The 13,287-nt window shown below is 45.5% G+C and overlaps 1 protein-coding gene across 2 annotated transcripts in view; it reads left to right on the forward strand.

Moving 5' to 3' along the window:
- The first annotated feature begins 845 nt into the window (after positions 1–845).
- Positions 846–13,287, forward strand: part of LOC137425118 (prickle-like protein 2) — a 32,222-nt gene continuing 19,780 nt past the window's right edge. Inside the window, exon 1 of one of the 2 annotated variants that reach the window (XM_068113218.2) lies at positions 846–1,153. The gene's annotated coding sequence lies outside the window, so the exon portion shown is untranslated. The remainder of the gene's footprint in view (positions 1,154–13,287) is intronic. The other variant, XM_068113219.2, reaches the window with a different exon arrangement.

Below are 13,287 nucleotides of genomic sequence, written 5' to 3' on the forward strand. Positions count from 1 at the left end.
AAGAAGATGGTGTCACCACTCACAAGGACAACCACCGAATTGTTGGACCAGGTGACTCCTGTCTCGGATGTCACTCATTTTCTCATGATGGAGAAACACATTGGTATCAGTGAGCCTGTTTCATATCTATCTTCATTTTCAAACCCTGCCATGCGTAAGGCGACCTTTCACAACGATTGATGTGGTTAGCCCTAGATGGTTCCAACATGCTATTACTAAGTTCAACAGGCCTGCAGACGTTACATTTCCAACTCAGGTCAAAGCCCTACATGTTTTCTTACATCCTATATGACGTCATCAAGCATATCTTGCGATATCTTGTTTTATGTCAAATTTAGCAATTTCTCCATGTTGGAATGCATGAAATATTAAACATAGCACCTTGCTGGATTGTTTTTCCCACGTGTATGGGAATACTTTTTACGCATTTAATGCACGTATTGGGTACAACCTTTGGAGGTGATATGGCAAGAAGCATATATTTTTACAATCAATCACGTCCGTGATGCGGAGACATTGGAATCGTCTTGCGAAATGAAATAAGAGGCAGAAAAAAAAGAAATGATTGCATTGTTCAAGCATGACTGTTGGCAGAGGGGAAGGGAGAACAGGGGGATATGAGCACGGGCTGGAGGGGACAGCTGGGATTCATATTGGTAACTGGCAAGTGAAGGTGCGGTGATAGGTAACCTCGAGGAGCGTGGTTAGCATGAGCGAGGGTTAACATTTATTTCAGCTTCAGACAGCTGCCCTCAGCTGGCGAGGCCCTTCGAGGGTGTTGGAGTTTGGAGGGGGTGGAGAAGGGAAGAGGAGGGAGATGGTGGGGTGGAGCCAGAGATGAGAGCAGGAAAAGGGAGGGTTGCGTGACCCGCAGCCCTCCTGTGCATACCGACGTCACATGACGTTCAGCGATGCAGGCAGGATCTCTCCCCCTTGTCTCCATACTCGCGGTCTCCGTTTAAAGGTCGAACCCAGCTCGTACTAGGGATCGTGCGGTAACCTCGGTCTAAGCCGGCGACGGTAGACGAAGTGAGCCCATCCGAGCTGACCTTGAAGATGCCCGCCTGGAGGATGTGCTCGAGCGTGCGACCCTTCGGGCGACGACCCGAGTGAGCGCACGGGTTCCACCAGGAGCCGGTGCAGCACTCCCAAGGTAAACACCACGGTATCCCGGTTTTATCAACCCCGCGAGTGTTTTCCGGCGAATTCACATTCAAAAGTCTCTTTTTGCGCATTACCCGAGAATATGAGATCCGTGGAGTAAGAATATTTCGTGCCCCGTCCTCGAGCGATATCACCTGGTTGCGCAATTCGTGCGTCAGGTGCGTGTTTTCGAACCTAAAAGCGTTAAGAGCTTCCCGATGTTCTATCTGGAAATGCGTACGCGGAGCGCAGCGTCCTGCAGGGAAAAGACAGCCGAATGCGTAAAGCTCGAGTTAACGACCTCGTTTCCATTTGCGAGTCCTGAGCTCACCGCGGTTGTCCCGGAGCATTTTCCTCTGCTTCCCTCTTTTTTAGCTGAAATGTGCATACGTCGCTTCCCGCGCGGAATTGCGCATTCCCACCAGAGGAGCACCGGATACGGAGGGCTCACTCGATGGACCGAGCACCTGCCGTGCAGCAAGCACCGTCGCCCCCCTGGACGAGCGAATCTCTCCTTCAGCACATGTTCACCAAACCTTCCATTTGCACCGGATCGCTCGACATTTAAAATCACCCACGTTCGTTCTGTTTCTCCTTCCACATCTTCTCTATTTGGACACAGCTGTTCCAACTGTAATTTACTTTAATCCGCTTCAATGATACCCTATTGAGTGAGATAACTAGGCAGTTATCTCCATAGGGTACCAGTGATTATTGTTCGTTTGATTTTCCTATTTTTGTTTTTTGTTATTGCGCTATCTAATGTCACGGCCTAGAGAATGAGGTCGGTACCTTTTGGAGAGTACGTGACGTTGCTCCAAGCCATTCTCAAACCTAGATGTTTGACTGAGCTGCTTATATGGCGGGTATTTGGAATGTATGGCCAGAGTGCCAGAGATAACTCGCCTACCCTTCGTGGAAAGACACAAGAGGACTTTAACGGTAACAAATGCCGAATTTAACATCCACCCGAAGGACGGAATACTCCTTGATGCAACACCCAGCCTATGAAGCACAAAATATCCGAGTTTTATTTTTTTACCGAAATGTATTTCTTCTAAAATCTTTGTTCTTAAAATTCCCTCTAAATTAAATCAATTGTCTCTTTCTCCATCTACCATCTGCACTCAAAAACCGTCTTGTCTGAATCTTAGAGCTATGGACATCCAGTTTCTTTTTTTTTGTATACAAGATCGAGGCTCGTGTAAGAGCTAACATTGATCACAAAAAGACAGACTGACACATAAAACATATGATAAAGGGAGCGGGACACAAGATGGGGGAGCAGGGACATCGGGAGATCTGTGGGAGGGAGAGGGCTTGGGGGGAGGAAGCATGGGAAGGGGGGTGATGGGGGGTAAACTGCGTATATACATGTGGTTGGGGTATCCCATAGGAAGATACCTTTGTTACTTCCACACCCAACTCGTGCAGAGATCTCACATCAAGTACCCAATGCCGTGATCCGTGCCTTGTGACATTGTGAACACACAGTGTCTTCTTTATCAAGAAAAGCACCCCGTCACGCAACCAATTGCACGAGGAAACGCACCATTGTTCACCAAGTCAATGTCTTAATCCCTTGGCCTTTGTCGACGTACGAGGTATACTTGTGCCGGACAAATTCTTGCACAAATTAGCACACTTTGATCCAAACATGGTGCACATAAATCGAACGTTCACGCCATGGAGTCCTTCGAGAAATTTTTACACTTATCAAGCAAAATCAATGGAAGGTTCTACTTTGATCACATCGTGGAACTGCACGTCCATCCAAAGCTGGATTACAACAGGAGATGCAATTGAGCATGCGGCACATGACTGCTGGTTGCATCACTTGCTGGGGGCTGTGCTGCTGAAATAGACGTGCTGAGAATGGACAACAGACTTGGATAGAACAGCTGTAATAAAGCAGCTCGATGGTAAAACATTCTCGGTGAGGGCATTGCCTGGGCTGTCATGGACAAATGCAGCTGTCCTGCTACAGTGGAGGCATCTTTTGTCTAAAAGTCCATTCTTATGGCCTAGTTGCAATTCAGTAGCTTCCGTGTGCTTCACGCCATGAATTAGCTATAATATAAGACAGGTCAATAATTTCACAAACATTCACCCGATGATGATGTCCTGGCGAGATGAGATGAGGATCCTATAAAATGGATTGGAGAATCAAATAGACCCGAAGGCAGCATTATTAAGGATTTTGAGTGGAAGCTTTTGGAAGCAAATATTATCTCCGGAAAATTGATTGGTCTTTATTGCATTGGCAATAAAACCCAGATGGCTCACTAATTCTGAATCTGATGTACCATACTCTGTTACAGAGCACCGGTGCTCTCCAAGCAGATTCTTGGCAAGGGTTGTACTGGGTGGTTTGCCATTGCCTTCCCAGCAGGAGTTAGGGCAGGAAGTTGGAATTTGGCCAGAGTGCTGGCATTAGCTCAACTGCCCTTCCTGAAGGACACCGTGGGGTCTTTAACGTACACCAACTAATGCAGGCAGACAGCACGCCCAGTTTAACGTCCATCCGAGAGACGACATCCCTGCTTGGCTCACTAATGGCCTACGCAAATTGGATAATCTACCTTCCCTGCCATGCTTCGGATTCGGTAGGGCAGGTAGATTACCCTGTTTCCAAAGGTGATCGGTTAACGACTTTAGAGCAACTTTGGATAAGCTCCAAAACGTTGCCTCAACAAAGGCAGCACAGACCACATTCCGCAAATGAAATTTTTAAAAACGCACTCACACTAATGAGAGATAGCGATTGGAATCAGAATTCAAACTCGAGACAGTGTGACCAGATTCCTTTACTACTGGGCAATGGTACACTGTTTTCATCGGTCTGGTATCATTGGACCTACGAACTAGAATGCCTCCATGACACATTTAGCAAAATCTAAGACCGATGGTTGATACTCCAGGGAACAAGGCAACTTATGTTGACCAATAACTCATGTGGCCCAAATTGCTATTCTCTTTCGGCCTCATCGTTGCCGCCAGAATTATTAGAAATTCCACTTTATTTTTGTCCTCTGTACACTCTGTTCTCTGTCCACAAATGTACCTGGTTGGTACATTCCATAACCTTTCCAAAATTGATGTTTATTCCTGCCTGGCCAAGTAGTCTACCTGCAGTCTACCTGCAATTGCAGTTCCTGCAATTTTAAGTGGTGGCATCACCCTTTTTTTTTTTTGGAGAAAATGGCTAAAAATGCACGACATGATGTTGACAACAACAATATAAGTCTTTTGTGTCATGTCATACAACAGATGATCATTTTAGTTTTATAAAAAGAGATTTTGTGTTTGGGTGTATTACTCTGGTTTATGGACAGCCCAGATTCCTGCCGTGTTGATCAAAAGTGCTTTATGCCAAGTGATCTATACAGAAAGACATCTGTGTAGCAAAGCTCTGTCAAGGCTTTGATTTCGACTGATGCCAGGGGCATGTGGATATGTTCTCATGACACGAACGCACGCTCTGGAGCATTTTCAGCACAGTTTCTGCCTGTTGGAGTATTTGAGGCATTTCGTCTCAAAAGTAGAGGGAAATGAGTGTTTGCTTGCCTGGAGCTAAGCTTGATAGCTTGCGCAAACACTCCGCTGGCTAAGGGGAACAAATGCTGAGATACTACTGAACGCAATTGCTCTGTAAACAGAATATCAACAAAGGCTGGCATACAGGCTGTCGTAAAGGGTGGAGGCTTCATGGACGCTGCCTTAACAATCACGTTTCACATGCATGTGAAATGCCATTTTCTTTCTGCTTTAACTTTGTGTTTCCACAAACCTTTAGCATTTGCCATCTGGTTTGACTTCAAACCTCACTATAAACTGCCATCTTGCTGCTTAGCTGGCAGGGGGCGTTGCACCAAAGAGTACGCCATTATTCAGTGTGGATTTTAATAGGGGTATCCCATCTGTTAGCATTTGCTTGAAGATGTGAAAATACTCCTCAGTACATCTAGAAAACACTAGGCTGCTGTGTGCTTGTACCCTACGCAAATCCTAAATTCCTGACTCGATCTACAGGAGCATTGCATCATTAGTGAGGTCACCAGCAGGCCCAACGCCAGTCATATATGAATTTGCTAGACAGATAGATTTCACAGCTGAATCGACAAAATCCCCAAAACTCATTTGAAACTCATAAGGATCAAGGAGGAGTGAGTTTAAATTCATGCATTACCAGAAAAGCAAATCAACTGAAGACCAAATACTGTATTGGATTCATCAGAAAACCTGAATAAGCAAAGAGCAAAGATGGAGTCATCAGGAGGAACTTGGATAAGATTCGGGTTTCAGCTGCAGCTCTTGTACCCTTACACCGATCCAAGCGCAGCCAAGTGAGCCTTACAGAAAAAAATTGTGGGAATTCACTTCTCTGTAGAGAGATAGATAAAGAAAGAGAGATATCAAGGGTAAGAGAGATAATAGAGGGGAAAATGAACAAAAATAAAAAGTAAGAATTAACATGGATAAAGAGAAATCTTGTCCACCCCATGCATCCTCCCCGACCTTTCATTCCTTCCCACACCCATTATTTGTTCAAGTCTCCTTCCATTTTATCCTGTAACCCCCTGTTGGTGTATGCCCCCTCTTTCTACTGTTCCCTTTGTTCTGTTACGTCCTTATCCATTCAGTGTTATAGGTTATCCACCAGCCTTGACTTTGTATACAAAAAAGGAAAAAAAGTGAAAAAGTAGACAGAAGTGTGAAAGGCTGAAAAGAGAAATGAAGGAGTCCACACAGCATCAGTAAATGGTACAAACATAATCAATTGGAAGACAAAATACTGCATTGGAGACATCAGAAAGAACCCAAATAAGTCAAGAGCAAAGATGGAGTCATTGGGAGGAACCCAAATAAGTAAAGACCAAAGATGGAGTCATCAGAAGGAACTCACATAAGAAAGGACCAAAGATGAAGTCATCAGGAGGAACCAAAATAAGTAAAGACCAAAAATGGAGTCATCAGAAGGAACCCAAATAAGTAAAGACCTAAGAAAGGACCAAAGATGGAGTCATCAGGAGGAACCAAAATAAGTAAAGACCAAAAATGGAGTCATCAGAAGGAACCCAAATAAGTAAAGACCAAAGATGGAGTCATCAGAAGGAACCCAAATAAGTAAAGACCAAAGATGGAGTCATCAGAAGGAACCCAAAAAAGTAACAACCAAAGATGGAGTCATCAGAAGGAACCCAACTAAGTAAACACCAAAGATGGAGTCATCAGAAGGAACCCGAATAAGTAAAGAGCAAAATGGAGTCATCAGAAGGAACCCAAATAAGTAAAGACCAAAGATGGAGTCATCAGAAGGAACCCGAATAAGTAAAGAGCAAAATGGAGTCATCAGAAGAAACCCTAAGAGGTAAAGAGCAAAGATGGAGTCACCAGAAGGAGCCCTAATAAGTAAAGACCAAAGATGGAGTCATCAGGAGGAAGCCAGATTAGTAAAGACCAAAGATGGAGTCATCATAAGGAAGCCGGATAAGTAAAGAGCAAGGATGGAGTCATCAGAAGGAACCCGAATAAGTATAGAGTAAAGATGGAATCATCAGAAGGATCCCTAATAAGTAAAGACCAAAGATGGAGGCATCAGGAGCAACCTGGATACGATTCGGTATTCAGCCGCTACTCCATAACCATGAAACCGATCCAAGTGCAGCAAAGTGAACCTTACAGAAAACTTTCTGCAAGAATTAACTTCTCCCTAAACAGATAAAACAACATAAGAGGGATAAACAAATGATATGGCAATCAAACCTGACTTTATATTTTGCCTCAAATATATTGTCGCGCGAAACCGTCGGTTAATACCGTAGGACAGCGGATGACGGAACGGGCTTTACTTGAGGCGACGATCAATGATGGATTCGACTATAAAAGCACGGGGGGAGGAAGGAAGAGGAAGAAGCGGCAAGCGCTTACCTGTAGCGATCCGACGGCAGCTCCGATCCTGGAGGAAATGAACTCAAACCCGGAATCCGGGGTAAAATGTACAAAAATAACAGGTTTATTCTGCGGAACCCGATACAAAGAAACGTGACGATTAAACCTAATTCTAAACTGGGACGTCCCCACACAGACTTCAAATACGAGACAAAGGAAGAATGAATAAAAGAAATGACTCATCATGTACTGGTGAATGCGAGCTTATCTGTCTGGCAGTGTAGCGTCGACAGGAATTGACGGCTCCAAGCGCACAAGCCCGCTGCGGCTCCGGTGTCGGCAGGAAGCAGGCCTCGATGCGCCCCTCGACGGTCGCACATGAGGTCCCATTCGCTCACAGCACCGAGCCTCGCTCCCAGCACCAAAAGCACCACAAAGGACCAAAAGCACCACGAAGATTCAAAAGCATCAAAAGCACCATGGAGATTCAGAAGCACCAAAAGCACTACGAAGATTCAGGGACGACCACCAGGGAGGAACGCATGGAATTAGAACCAGCCAAGCCGATCACCGAACACGCGAAGCACAAGCACCGAACCCAGGACGAAGAGCCTCAAACTCAAAGCTGCCTCACAAATCAAGAGCAAAGAGCGATCTCCAAGAGTCCAGCGCAGAGAGACCAAAAAAGCCCACGAGCGAGACGTTTTGTCACTCGCCCTGTGACGTCAGTTCTGGCACGTTCCCAATCCGTTCTGCCCTTCTTTCTGGTCTTTCCCGCCTTCCGACATCACCAGCGCTCTTCCTCCAACTAGCGACCTGTTTCTAAATGGTCGTTTGGCGCCTTCTGCCCTGATTGGCCGAATCTTAGCGCCTTCCGCCTCAACCAATCACCCGTTCCTTGGGCGTGGCTATTGCTTGCCACGATGCTCGTTGCTTGGCCAGCTGGTGGTGCGGCTGGCTGCAGCCCCATGCGGCGGTGCCCCGATCTCGCTTCCTGCCTGTTCTCTTCCAAAGTCATTGTGTAAGCGAGGGGATTTAATTAATGTGTGCACTAAGGGACCTATCTAGGTGTCTATATGAGTGTGTTGCCATAATGGACACTGGGTTGTCGACAGAGGGGATGGCAAACAAAGGAATTTTACCCATAATCCCTGTACTATTTAGCATGCCCCGCCCCTTCGTGGTGGGGACACAGATACACCTTATACCGACATCCGGGCTACACACAGAACTTATTACAGGTAGATTCCTTATCACGACAGTCGAGTACCTACCTATTCAGACCTACCAGGCTATAGATATTCCTCTACCCCCCCCCCCACCCCCCCCCCCCAGCATAACAATATTAATCTTATACAGTTTCTTCAAAAGAACAAATCCGATTTTGTCTCCTTTACCTTCTGAGAGTCCCGCAGAACTGTACTACTACTTCTGAGAGTCCAAAAGGCTTTGAATGGGTACACACATCAGCAAACTGCAGGATGGCTGGCTTAATGTCGCCTCCAAATACGTGCTGTAATGCCTCTGATCATGACATATTAGAAATGCTGTTGATAGTACTTTAATTTTGTTCTTTTGGAATCAAAGTCAGCAGCAGACAGTTACCAGCATAGCCATCTTGCAGTTACCAGAAATAGTCATAAGCTTGTACATGATTTTCGTTTTAAAATGCTCAAATATTTGATGATTTCTTTTAGTGGTCCTTCAACTGCAGAAGTGATATAATAACTTCATTATTATTATTATTCTTTTTCTGCTTCTTCCTCTTCTTCTTCTTATTATTATATGATTTGGTCTTTCATGGGGGCTAGAAGCATAACACAATCGCCTTGGCAATGATATACTCAGAAGGAATCTAATAAGGCCTATATGTGTTTCGTGAAGGCGGATATTGTGGATACCGATGTGCCTGGAATTTTAAATTTGGCAGAGTAATCTCCAGCACTATTCCACACGATCCTTCGTCTTCACATTGTCAACAGAACAGCCATCATTAATGTTCCCCTCCAAAGGATGTCATACTCTATTACCTGGAGCCATTGCCACTGCACTAAAACTGCACTCTTATTTGGATTTGATTCCAACCAGGTATTGATTCGGAAGGAAGCAGGTACAATGCAAGCAAATAATCTCCAAACACTCCCAGTGTCCAAATAAAACAATGATCATAACATTAATAATAGTTGTGCATATAGAAGTTGGAGGAATTAATTCATTTTCTCATTCCTTTTCTCTAGTAAGCCTGGTGTTGGCCGAACGCTTAAGGTGGTAGGCTTGATATCTCAAGGTTCTAAGTTCAAGCCCCTGTTAGCCGTTGAATTAACACCAGGTGGGTTGACTCATCCTGTCACCCTCACGAGGTTGGAAAAATGAGTACCAACTTACTAGAAAGAATGAGCCATATCCTGTGTCGGAGAAGCGATCCATCCAGGATTGTGCCCAATAGACGAGGAAACTGCTTTGGCAGCCCTATACATCTGGAGATGCAAAAAGGAGTGGTATTCTTCTTTACCGCACTACGAGCAGGGATCTGCAGTACATCTGCGGAATGTATAAATGTGACTTCAAGTCCATCCTCTCTCCTCACAAACCCCAAGTTATTACCCCACCACCTCCCAAACTCCAAGTTATCAACGCCCCCCTCCCTAGTCGAAGCCTTCAACTCCCCCTCTACACCCCATTCCTCCACAACTTCTCAACCTCCCCAGCTCCCTCCAGTGAAAGTCCTCAACCCCTCACCCACCCCAAAGTCTCAACCTCCCCCTCCCAATTCTGTCCCATTTTTGTTCTCTCTCATCCCTCCTCTCTGTCCCCCTCCTACCACCCTTGCTCCGACTCAAAAAGCAAAGGGTCATTCTTACATCAATTATTACATATTTAACATATAGTCACCTCAATCACCGAGTTTGAAGTTGATTTACTTGGAACCTCCTTTTCATTACTCACCAATAAACGGCTATCTCGGTGTTTTGTGTAAATGACAATCTGCAAAATAGCATTTTTACCACATTTGATAAAAGTAAATAAATAAGATAAAACCCATTCAGCAGTACCGGTACTCTTGATTGTACGAAAGTTTTCTTTGGGCAGTGTATAGTGAACTGCTGCCTCGATCACTTCCAATGGACGCGCCTTTATTTCATGATAGAATGTACGGTACAATTAGAATGTGAGTCCCAACTCTGTCCCATTTTTGTTTCGGACTTTAAAGATGTACATAGAGTCCATTTATAGATGGACTCATGATAGAAGATGCATTGTCCAGTTTTCAAATGTGCATCAGAGGCCTGAAGCCTAAATAATAAAGCCTGAGGCCTATACGTAGTGACTATAATGGTGATTGTGACGTTAGAATTGTGGGTAGAGTCAGGCCAGCTGTCCAACCAATGGGGAGAAAGAGGGAAGCAGATGGAGATTCGGTCTACTTTAATGTATAGCCTAGATTGTAAATGTATAGAGTGGTGCGAGCAGTACGGTACGGTACCTATTGCTTGAATGTGTAAACTCACCACTATAATAACTAGATGGAGCAATCAAAGATTGCAGACTCTCACCAGGACTTTTTGTGTCATGTTTGTGTGGTTTTGTAGCACAGTATTATTTTATAGACATACTCACATTCTAATTGTACTGTACATATTTTATAGATTGACTTGCATTCTTATTGTACTGTACATACTTTAAAGATGAACTCGCATTCTAATTGTACTGTACATATTTTAAAGATGGACTCGCATTCTAATTGTACTGTACATATTTTAAAGATTGACTCGCATTCTAATTGTACTGTACATACTTTAAAGATGAACTCGCTGTAACGAACTCAAGCAGACTCCATCGTGCCGGAAGCGGAAAGCGCGTTTATTGACGCGGTGATGATTCACTCGTGTCTGACGAATAAGCGCGTCCGATAAACCACAACAACAATGCAAATACAAGTCAGAATAATACGTTACATCCTCCTTTCTTTCAAGGAAGCCACTTTAAAGGAAACCAGCAAAGCAAATAACTCTTATAAAGTAAAACTTACAATGAATTAATTAACAAACAGCATCACATTCAGATCACGTGAATCAATTGATTTAAATTTAAAGATCCAGACGTCTGGGAGGGTTAACCGCTCTGCCGCTCCTTGTGATGAACTTGGTATTTCTGGGAGATGCAGTGGCTCGAGGCGATGACACTGTTGGGAGACTTTGGGATTCAGATGCTTGCTCACTTGGACTTGGGGACTTGCAGCAGTTCCCCACTGGGGTGTCCTGTTGAGTGGTGGGATCAGGGAAGTCCCTCATGTCCTGGGAAGAGTAAAAGCGAGAGAGTGGCTGACTTCCCACCGGGCCAACATGGGCTGAATGAGGCACTCTGCGGAGATGGAGCCTGTTACGCCGGTACACATTGTTTGGGGTCCTCAGCAAATATGACCGGGGGCTGTTGTGGCGCGCCTCAACTACAGCCGGAATCCAATGCCTGGCCTCCGGGTTTGGCAACATCCTAACACTGTCGCCCGGCTGGAGCGGTGGCAAATCTGACATAGATGGCTTGTCATGATAGTATTTTTGTTTCTCCTTCTGTGTGTCAAGGCGTGATCTCACAAGGTGATGGTCATACCGCGCAGGCATGAGAAGAGTGCGGTTGCAAGGCAGTGTGTTTCTGGGGCGTCTTCCCATTAGGAGCTGAGCCGGGGACAAGTTTATTCCTTCAAGTGGAGTGGTGCGGTAGTCTAGCAGGGCTAAGTACTTATCTGCTGACTTCTTCCAGAGCCTTTTCACTGTCTGGATCGCTCTTTCTGCCTCTCCATTGGCACGTTGGTGCTTGGGGGACACAATGTCGTGAGTTATGCCATATTCTTTGCAAAACTGAGAAAATTCCTCTGACGTGTACTGACTTCCGGAATCGCTTCGCAGCTTCTCTGGAATACCATGTCGACAAAACTGCTGCTTGAGAGCTTCGATTACAGAGCGAGCTGTAATGTCCTTGAGGCAATCCACCTCCACAAACTTGGAGTAATAATCGACCGTGAGCAAATACTGCTTTGATTCGAAGTCAAAAACGTCGCTTCCAACTTCGATGAATGGAAGATCAGGCGTGTAAGTCGGCAAGAGAGGCTCCCGTTGCTGAGCGCTTTGATACTCTGCACACTTGCAACAATTCCGTACAGTTTCTTCGATGTCAGAGTTCATTGAGGGCCAATACATGACCTCACGAGCACGCTGCTTACACTTGTTCACTCCGAGGTGCGATTCATGAATCAAGCTCAGCATTCTGGGTCTGAGGCTTGGCGGGATGACAAGGCGCATGCCTTTGTAGACAACACTGTCTGAGACTGCCAATTGCGTTCTGGAGTCAAAGTACGGACGGACCTGTGCTGGGACTTCCTTTCGGGAGTCAGGCCATCCACTTGCAATGACACCGCAGAGAAGGCTCATTTGACTCAGAGTAGCTTCCTGGATTTCGAGGTATTTCCCACTCGTGATCGCAAGGAACTGGAACATGTTCACGGGCTCAAGGTCTTTCCCAGCTTCTGAGTCGGTGTCCGGTAGAGGTGCACGGGACAATGTGTCGGGGAGCACCATCTCAGAACCACGGCAGTAGTTAACCTCCAAGTCATACCGTTGAAGCTTGAGCAACATACGCTGTAAACGCATGGGAGAAGATAGGAGAGGCTTCTTGAAGATTTCCTCAAGGGGTTTATGGTCATTATATACCACTACTGATTTTCCAAAGATATAGTAGTGAAATGCTTCTGTTGCATGGACGATTGAGAGCATTTCCTTCTCAATCATAGCGTAGCGACACTCAGTATCGGTCATACTGCGTGATGTGAACGCTATAGGGTTGCCATTCTGGAGCAAACAGGCTCCTACAGCGTTTTGGCTGGCATCGGCTTGTATTTCAACTGGCTGACTTACATCGTAGTACTGAAGGACCGGGGCCGAAATACATGCTTGCTTCAGCTTCTTGAAGGACAGCTCCTGAGCTGACTGCCAGGAGAACTCCACGTCCGCCTTGCAGAGATCACGGAGAGGCTTGCTTGTGTCACTTAGGTTGGGAATAAACTTCCCTAAATACTGAACGAATCCAAGGAAACGCTTGACGCCTTGTTTGTCTGTTGGACGTGGCATTTTCTCAACTGCCTTCGTCTTGAATGGATCTGGTAGCACTCCTTCTGCAGTAAGCAGGTGGCCTACATAAGGGACTGAGGTTTGCCGGATGAGGCATTTTCGGAAGTTTAGTTGCAGGTTATAACTTGTA

The sequence above is a fragment of the Myxine glutinosa genome, chromosome 4 (genome assembly GCF_964187855.1).
Source record: "Myxine glutinosa chromosome 4, kmMyxGlut1.1, whole genome shotgun sequence".
Lineage (NCBI taxonomy): Eukaryota > Metazoa > Chordata > Myxini > Myxiniformes > Myxinidae > Myxine > Myxine glutinosa.